General features: G+C 36.6%; 1 non-coding gene across 1 annotated transcript; it reads left to right on the top strand.

Moving 5' to 3' along the window:
- Positions 1-4640: 4640 nt before the first annotated feature.
- On the top strand, positions 4641-4747 carry LOC114686888. Its single transcript, XR_003733629.1, has one exon. It is a non-coding gene; the product is annotated as a U6 spliceosomal RNA (small nuclear RNA).
- The last annotated feature ends 5270 nt before the right edge of the window (positions 4748-10017 follow it).

Here is a 10017-nt window from a genome sequence, read left to right as displayed (position 1 = left end):
TCAGTTGTGCTGTTAATTCATTGGTATGGGATTGCTCCATCTTCTTTATGTGTGTATTTAGAGCTATGAATTTTCCTCTTAGTACTGCTTTCATAGTGTCCCATAAGTTTGGGTATATTGTACTTTTATTTTCATTGAATTCTAGGAAATCTTTAATTTCTTTCTTTATTTCTTCCTTGACCCATTGATGTTTCAGGTGGGCATTATTCATTTTCCATGAGTTTGTGGGTTTTCTATAATTTTTGTTATTGTTGAGGTCTAACTTTAAGGCATGGTGGTCTGATAAAATACAGGAGGTTATTCCAATTTTTTTTTTGTATCTGTTGAGATTTGTTTTGTGGCTAAGCATGTGGTCAATTTTTGAGAAGGTTCCATGGGGTGCTGAGAAGAAGGTATATTCTTTTGTGTTAGGATGGAATGTTCTGTAGATATCTATTAAGTTCATTTGAGTCATAGCATCTGTTAGGTCCTTTATTTGTTTGTTGTTTCAGTCTGGTAGATCTGTCTTTTGCTGAGAGTGGTGTGTTAAAATCTCCCACTACTAATGGGTGGGGTTTGATGTGCATTTTAAACTTTAGTAGTGTTTCTTTTATGAATGTGGGTGCTTTTGTATTTGGAGCATAAATGTTTAGAATCGAGACTTCATTTGGTGGATTTTTCCAGTGATAAATGTGTAATGTCCATCCTGATCTCTTTTGATTGATTTTAGTTTGAAGTCTATTTTATTGGGATAGCTACACCAGCTTGTTTCTTAGTTCCATTTGCTTGGAAAGCCTTTTCCCAGCCCTTTACTCAGAAGTAGTGTCTGTCTTTGAAGTTAAGATGTGTTTCTTGTATGCAGCAGATGGATGGGTCCTGTTTTCTTATCCATTCTGTTAGCCTGTGTCTTTTTATAGGTGAGTTGAGACCATTGATATTGATGGATATTAATGACCAGTGATTGTTAATTCCTGTTATTTTTTGTGGTTGTGTTGTGTTGTCCTTCTTTGGTGTATGTTGCTGTGGGATTATCTATTGCTTGATTTATCATGGATGTATTTAGCTTCTTTGGGTTGGATTTTCCCTTCTAATGCTTTCTGTAGGGCTGGGTTTGTGGACAGGTATTGATTAAATCTGGTTTTATCCTGGAATATTTTCTTTACTCCGCCTATGGTGATTGAGAGTTTTGCTGGGTATAATAGTCTGGGTTGGCATCTGTGGTCTCTTAGTGTTTGCATAAGATTTGTCCATGATCTTCTAGCTTTCATAGTCTCTATTGAGAAGTCTGGTGTTATTCTGATGGGTTTGCCTTTATATGTTACTTGGTCTTTTTCCTTTGTGGCTCTTAATATTTTTTCTTTGTTCTGTGTGTTTAGTGTTTTGATTATTATGTGGCGAGGGGACTCTTTTTTGGATCCAGCCTATTCGGTGTTCTGTAAGCTTCTTGTACCTTCATAGGTATTTCTTTCTTTAGGTTAGGAAAGTTTTCTTCTATGATTTTGTTGAATATATTTTCTGTGCCTTTGAGTTGGTATTCTTCTCCTTCTTCTATTCCTATTATTCTTAGGTTTGGTCTTTTCATGGTGTCCCAAATTTCCTGGATGTTTTGTGTTATGACTTTTATTGTCTTTAGTGTTTTCTTTGACTGGCGAATCTATTTTCTTTATTTTGTCTTCAGTGTCAGAGATTCTCTGTTCCATGTCTTGCAATCAGTTGGTTATTCTTGTTTCTGTAGTTCCTGTTCGTTTAGTCAGGATTTCTATTTCCAGCATTCCCTCTGCATGTGCTTTCTTTATTGTCTCAAATTCATTTTTCAGATCTTGGAATGTTTCTTCCATCTGTTTAATTGCTTTTTCTTTGCTTTCTTCCCATTTTTTGTTCATTTTTTTCTTCCATTTCTTTAAGGGAGTTTTTTATTTCCTTTTTAATGGAGTTTTTCATTACCTCTTTAAGGGAATTTTTTATTTTCTCTTTAAAGGAATGTTTTATTTCTTCTTAAGGGTCTCTATCATCTTCTTAAAGTCGTTTTTAGGGTTGATTTCTTCTGTTTCTTCTGTCTTGGTATGTTCAGGTCTTGCAGGTGTAGAATCACTAGGTTCTTATGTTGCCATATAGGTCTTTATGTTGTTGCCTGTATTTTTGCACTGGCATCTATCATCTCTTCTTCTGCTCGGTGCAGGTGGTGTCTGTGTTTGAGAGTGCCTCCCTTGTTCTAATTTTTAGTCTTGGTTCAGTAGGAGTTCTTGGTTAAATTGGTGCTATTGGGCTGTTTCTTCAAGGGCAGCTGATCTCAGTTGGTGAAGTATATACTTATGATTCTGTTGATCTGGTTTGGTGGCTGGGCAGCACCTTCTTCTGTGTTCTCAGGTCACGTTTTGTTCATTCGTCAACTCCTCAGTTGATCTTGTTTCTTCAGACTTCAAACTGTAGCGATCTGAATCCTCCCCCAGGTGGATTTCAGCTGAATGAGGTTGTCTCACCACCTCCAAGTTGTTGGGTTTTGCAGGATCAGCAGCTGGGCCCTGGGTTGTTCTCAGATGGAGTGTTCAGATTCGTTCTGGTTCTGTCCCACGGAGATAGCTTCTTCCCCAGGTGTTGGGGTTCAAAGAGTCCCTGCCTCTGCTTGTTGCTGCTGCCGGGCTCATCTGCAGGCCTTTGCTGGGCCTGTATGTCCCTGTTGGCTGCTGCTGCTGGACTGTCTACCTCTGCGGGCTGTCGCCAGGCCGAGCAATTTCTTAAATGCCTTGTAGCCACTTGAGATTCTTTTGTTGAGAATTCTGTTAAGCTCTGTAGCCCATTTTTTATTTGGATTGTTCAGTATTTTGAAGTCTAGCTGTTTGAGTTCTTTATATATTTTGGAGATCAGCCCTCTGGCAGATGTGGGGTTGGTGAAGAACTTTTCCCATTCTGCAGGCTATTGTTTGGTCTTATTGACCATGTCCTTTGCTCTACAAAAGCTTCTCAGTTTCAGTAGGTCTCATTTAGTAATTGTTGCTCTCAGTGTCTGTGGTAATGGTGTTATATTTAGGAAGTGGTCTCCTCTGCCAATTTGTTCCAGACTACTTCCTACTTTGTCTTCTATCAAGTTCAGTGTAACTGGATTTAAGTTGAGGTCTTTGATCCATTTAGACTTAAGCTTTGTGCATGGTGACAGATATGGATCTATTTGCAACCTTCTGCATGTTGACATGCCAGCACCATTTGTTGAAGATTTCTTATTTCCATGGTACGGTTTTTGGCTTCTTTATCAAAAATCATATGTTCATAGCTGTGTGGATTAGGGTCAGGGTCTTCAATTCAATTCCATTGTTCCACATGTCAGATTTTATGCCAGAACCAAGCTATTTTTATTATTATAGCTCTATAATAGAGCTTAAGGTCAGGGATCATGATGCCTCCAAGGGTTGCTTTATTATACAGGATTCTTTTAGCTGTTCTAGGTTTTTTGTTTTTCTGTATAAAATTAAGTATTGTTCTTTCCAAGTCTGTGAAGAATTGTGTTGGGATTTTGATAAGGATTGCATTAAATCTTCATATTGCTTTTGGTAAGATTGCCATTTTTACTATGTTGATTCTACCTATCCATGAGCATGGCAGATCTTTCCATTTTCTGATATCTTCTTCAATTTCTATCTTCAGAGACTTAAAGTTCTTATCATACAGGTCTTTCACTTGCTTAGTTAGAGTTACCCCAAGGTATTTTATATTCTTTGTGGCTATTGTAAAGGGTGATGTTTCTATGATTTCTTTATCAGCCCCTTTTTAATTTCGATATGTTTTGATGAACCATAATAATTCTTGAAATTCTATAATAATAATTTAAACTAGAAAATCATTTCATATGTCCTCAGTAATTAGATTAACTTCTTTGCTTTTTGATTTCATCAATTTAAAAATGTTTGAACTGTGTTTATGTGTTCATCCTTTTTTCCATGATGTGCAAGCAGCAGTGAGAGGGCAGCTTATACATGTCTGTTATCTACTTATCCTATAGTTCTGGAGATGAAATCCAGGGAATCATTTGGAATCCAGTGACATCAATGGCAATTGATTGGGTATTAAAATTATTTATGTATGTGAGTGTGCACATGCCATACCACTAATGTAGAAATAGGAGAAAATTTTGTATTAGTGACATGGGTTTCCTACAGATTGAACTCAGGATATCAGGATTAGCAGCAACCATGTTTACTCACAAAAACTATTCTCTGACATTCATTTGTTGTTCTGAGAAAGTGTTACGAACAAATGTTTAGTCCTGATAATAAACTAATTCATTTCACCTGCAATAAAAACAAAAACAAAGACAGCACTATATCATTTTCATATGCAAATAAGATTTATTACTAAATTTCTCCTATATTCCACTATATTTAAATGAAAACCTATTTACAACCTGAAAAGACAATATTTTGCTGATTTTGTGTATCAACTAATCTTATTTGAGCATCAATGAGACTGCTCTGTTATAAATGTCTGTATTGTGCAAATCTGTGACCTAATCTTGATCATCATATGAAGATGGACAAAAACAGACCCCATAAAATTTTATTCTATCTCCACATTTCCCTCATGACTTACACACATACACACACACACACACACACACACACACACACACACACAGGCATGCACATACACCAGAAAAAAAATTTAATGTAGTGCTCACTTCGGCAGTATGTGTACTAAAATTGAAACAATACAGAGAAGATTAGCATGGTCCCTGTGCAAAGATAACATGCAAATTCATGAAACATTCGTATTTTTACAGATGTTATGCATACACTAAGAGACCATGGATGCAACCCAGGCTATTATACCCAGCAAAACTCCCAATCAACATAGATGGAGTAGACAAAATATTCCATGATAAAACCAAATTTAAACAATATTTCTCCACAAATCCAGCCCTACAGGAAGCACTTGAAGAAAAAATTCAACCTATGGAAGTTAGACACACCCATGAAAACACAGGCAATAGATATTCCCATACTAACAAATAACAAAGAAGGGAACCTACAACACTACCACCAAAAAATAACAGGAATTAACAATAACTGGTCATTAATATTCAACAATATTAATGGTCTCAATTCACCTATAAAAAGACAAAGGCTAACAGAATGGATACAAAAACAAGATCCATCCATTTGCTGCATACAAGAAACACATGTCAACTTCAAAGTCAGACACCACCTCAGAATAAAAGGCTGGAAAAAGACTTTCCAATCAAATGGATTTAAGAAGCAAGCTGGTATAGCTATCCTAATATCTAATAAAATAGACTTCAAACTAAAATCAATTGAAAGAGATCAGGAAGGACACTACATATTTATCACAGGAAAAATCTGACAAGATGAAGAAGTTTCAATTCTGAATATTTATGCACCAAATACAAGGGCACCCACATTCATAAAAGAAACATTACTAAAGCTTAAATCACACATTAATCCCCATACACTAGTAGTTGGAGACTTCAACACCCCGCTCTCACTAATGGACAGGTCTACCAGACAGAAACTTAACAGAGAAATAAGGGAACTAACAGACATTATGACTCAAATAGACTTAATAGATATCTACAAAATATTCCACCCTAACACAAAAGAATATGCCTTCTTTTTAGCACCGCATGGAAACTTCTCCGAAATCAACCACATGCTTGGACACAAAGCATATCTCAACAGATACAAAAAAATTGAAATAACCTACTGTGTTCTATCAGACCACCATAGTTTAAATTTAGATTTCAACAACAACAAAAATTACAGAAAGCCAACAATCTCATGGAAACTGAATAATGTCCAATTGAATCACCAATGGGTCAAAGAAGAAATAAAGAAAGAAATTAAAGATTTCCTAGAATTCAATGAAAACGAATGTACAACATACCCAAAGTGATGGGACACTGTAGCTAGAGTTTCCTGCCTGGCCCACAGTCAGGACAAATCTGTCACTTGCCAGTCCCACAGCCACTGAGACCCAACCAAGTAAACAGACTTGTATTGCTTACAAACTGTATGACTGTGGTAGGCTTCTTGATAACTGTTCTTATATCTTAAATTAATCAATTTCTATAAATCTATACCTTGCCATGTGGCTCATGGCTTACCGGCATCTTCACATGCTGCTTGTCATGGCCGCAGCTGGCAGTGTCTTTGACTCAGCCTTCCACTTCCCAGAATTCTTCTCCTCCTTGTCCCAACTATACTTCCTCCTGCCTGACTACTGGCCAATCAGTGTTTTATTTACTAACCAATAAAAGCAACACATTTGCCATACAAAACACCCCACAGCAGGACACCATGAAAGAAGTGCTAAGAGGAGAAAATTCATAGCTCTAAAAGCCCATATAAAGAAGTTGGAGAAATCTCACACTAGTGACTTAACAGCACAACTGAAAGCTCTAGAACAAGAAGAAGCAAACTCACCCATGAGAAATAGACACCAGGAAATAATCAAATTAGGGGCTTAAATCAACAAAAGAGAAACAAAGAGCATAATACAAAGAATCAAAGAAACAAAGAATTTGTTCTTTGAGAAAAATCAACAAAATAGATAAGCCCTTATCCAAATTAACCAAAAAGCAGAGAGAGAGAGAGAGAGAGAGAGAGAGAGAGAGAGAGAGAGAGAGAGAGAGAGAGAGAGAGAGAGAGAGAGAGAGAGAGAGAGAGAGAATATCCAAATTAATGAAATCAGAAATTAAAAGGGGAACATAACAACATACAATGAAGAAATCCAGAGAATCATCAGGTCATACTTCAAAAATCTGTACTCCACAAAATTCGAAAATCTGAAAGAAATGGATGATTTTCTGGATAGAAACCCCATACCAAAGTTAAATCAAGACCAGACAAACTGTTTAAATAGACCAATAATTACTAAGGAAATAGAAATAATCACCAAAAGTCTCCCTCCCCCCAAAAAGAAGCCCAGGACCAGATGGTTTCAGCACAGAATTCTATCATATTTTCAAAGAAGAGCTAATACCAATACTCTTCAAATTGTTCCACACCACAAAAACAGAAGGAACATTTCCAAATTCTTTTTATGAGGCTACAGTTTCCCTGATACCCAAACCACACAAAGATGCAACAAAAAAAGAGAATTATAGACCAATCTCCCTCATGAACATTGATGCAAAAATACTCAATAAAATACTGGCTAACCGAATCCAGGAACATACTAAAAAAGTTATCCACCATGACCAAGTAGGCTTCATCCTAGGGATGCAAGGATGGTTCAACATACAAAAAAAATCTGTCAATGCAATATACCATATATATAACCTGAAAGAAAAAAAAACACATGATCATCTCAATGGATGCTGAAAAAGCCTTTGACAAAATCCAACACCCCTTCATGATAAAGGTTCTAGAGAGATCAGGGATATAAGGAACATACCTAAACATAATAAAGGCAATTTACAACAAGCTGACAGCCAACATCAAAGTAAATGGAGAGAAACTCAAAATAATTCCACTAAAATCAGGAACAAGACAAGGCTGTCCACTCTTCCCATAGTTATTCAATATGGTACTTGAAGTTCTAGCTAGAGCAATAAGACAACAAAAGGAGATCAAGGGGATACAAATTGGAAAGGAAGAAGTCAAACTTTCATTATTTGCAGACAATATGATAGTATACATAAGTGACCCCAAAAATTCTACCAGGGAACTCCTAAAGCTGATAAACTCCTTCAGTAAGGTGGCAGGATACAAGATTAACTCAAAATGATCAGTAGCCCTCCTATATACAAGAAAATTTTATATTTGACTTTTACTTTGACTGATGTATCCATTTCTTCTATTATATCCCCAGTGCCTGAGATCCTCTCTTCCAACTCTCTATTATATTGGTGAACCTTGGCTCTGTACTTCCCATTTGTAGTCCTAAGTTTTTTATTTCTGGAATTTCCTCAGTTTGTGTTTTCCTTATTGTTTCAGTTTTCATTTTTCAGGTCTTAAAAATTTTGTTTCCTTTAATGATTAATTTGTCTTATCTTGGTATAATTTACATTGTTTATTGGTTTACTGCAATTATTTGTGTTTTCCTAGCTTTTTTGGAGGAATTTATTGATTTCCTCCAGTTGTTTGATTGTTTATCCTTTCATGAATTTTCTTAAGGTATTCATTCATTTTCTTTTTAAGGGCCTCTATCATCTCCATATATTTGGTTTTAAGGTTTTTTTCCCTGTATTTCAACTATGTTAGATTCTTCAGGGCCTGCTGTGGTAGGATAGCTGGGCTGTGGTGGTAACATATTGCCCTGGCTGTTATTAATCATGTCCTTATGTTAGGCATCAGGTTTGGGGTGATTATAGGTCAAGGTGCTAGTTTCTGACTTTATCTTGGTAAGATGGGAGTTTTGTTCCTGGGTTTCTGTTTGTTCTCTTGAGTTTCAGAGTATATGTTTGCTGAGTGTTTCCTTTTTTCCTGGACTTATTGAATTGTGTATTCAAGGGAGAATGCTTGCTGGTGTTGAAAACTAGGGGAAGGGGAGATGAAGGGTAGGTGATCTTTGGGATCTATAGGAGACATGGAGAGTGGAGAGGGGAAGCTGCCTCTGGTGGTCTACTGAAGTAATAGGGTAACTGTTAAATCAGGTCTGGGATGAGAGATAATGTGGTAGATCTGTGGACAGCCTTCTGGAAAATATGACCATTAGTAGATCAAGGGTGCTGCCCGAGTTAGGTCTTTTGACATAGATATGAGGTGGGAAGGGCAGGGCAGGTGGAAATAGTCTTTGGATTTCACAGGAGTTACGAACAGGTGGAGGAGAAGCTGCAGCTGAAGTTCTGTTGCAGCCCTAGGGACAGCCCTAAGTATTGGATATTGGGAAATAGAGATTGGGGAAGGTCTGTAGGTACCCTACCTGGTCTCATACCCAACATCTTAATACTGATTCATCAAGTTCTGGGGTTCATTAATTTACTTCTTTCTTTGTTTTTGTTTCTGTTGTTATTTAATCTGCAAAAGACTTAGCATGGGCTGGAGAGATGGCTCAGAGGTTAAGAGCACTGGCTGCTCTTCCAAAGGTCCTGAGTTCAATTCCCATTAACCACGTGGTGGCACACAACCATCTATCATGAGATCTGGTGCCCTCTTCTGGCCTGCAGGGATACATGCTTTAATAAATAAATCTTTTTTAAAAAAGACAGCTTATTGGATAAAAAGTACTCTGTGGGCTGTGCATGACACTCAGCAAATATTCTTCTTGGGGCTGACCTTAGTTCAGAAACCAACACTCAAGTTGAGGGGCTCATAACCACCTGATATTACAGATCCAGGGATCCCACACACTCTTTGGTGTGTCACTTGTACACACCTAGAAAACCTCTGTCATACATAAAACATATAGATGAAAATGAGGATATACTTTTTTCAAAAATGCATATGACTTATAAAACAATTAGAGGAAAACAGGTTGCTTTAGGTATATAATACAAATCATACAACATTGATTTAAAAGTCTCTTATCCAGCACTTGATTTGAAAATTTTGCATTTTCACACTCTGATGCAGTCATCAATCATAGGAAATAAAAGGATTTTGAAATGATCCTAACAGACATTCTTTCCTTTATTAAAAGATAATGAGATAATTTTAATAGTCAAAACCTTTTTCTACAATGTAGAACTGTCAGACCTCAAGTGAACCCATCCAGTGTTGCTAGAACAGTCCTCACTCAACCTATTTTCTATTATTGGCTAACGAGAGAAGTGGGATGCAGAAAGTAAGTGGTGGTCAGTGATTTTTTATTTTGATTTTCATTATAATATTAACAGTTCTTGTTCAAGAGACCATGTTAACTACGTAGGTCTCTCTTTGTGTCTCCTTTATTCAATTGTACCATCTAGGTTTTGTCAATTTTTTATTAGTTATAATTTGGTTATATTTTTTTCTGCAAAATGATGGACCTCCCCCTATTTTTATTTTCTGAAAAATTACTATATTATGTTATGAGTTCCTTGAGTTTATTGGTTTGGAGACTTTCTGAGGAGAAACAGCATTAGTTTACTCTTTTTGATCTTAGAAG

The sequence above is a fragment of the Peromyscus leucopus genome, chromosome 18 (genome assembly GCF_004664715.2).
Source record: "Peromyscus leucopus breed LL Stock chromosome 18, UCI_PerLeu_2.1, whole genome shotgun sequence".
Classification (NCBI taxonomy): domain Eukaryota; kingdom Metazoa; phylum Chordata; class Mammalia; order Rodentia; family Cricetidae; genus Peromyscus; species Peromyscus leucopus.
This window is presented reverse-complemented; position numbering and strand designations above follow the sequence as displayed.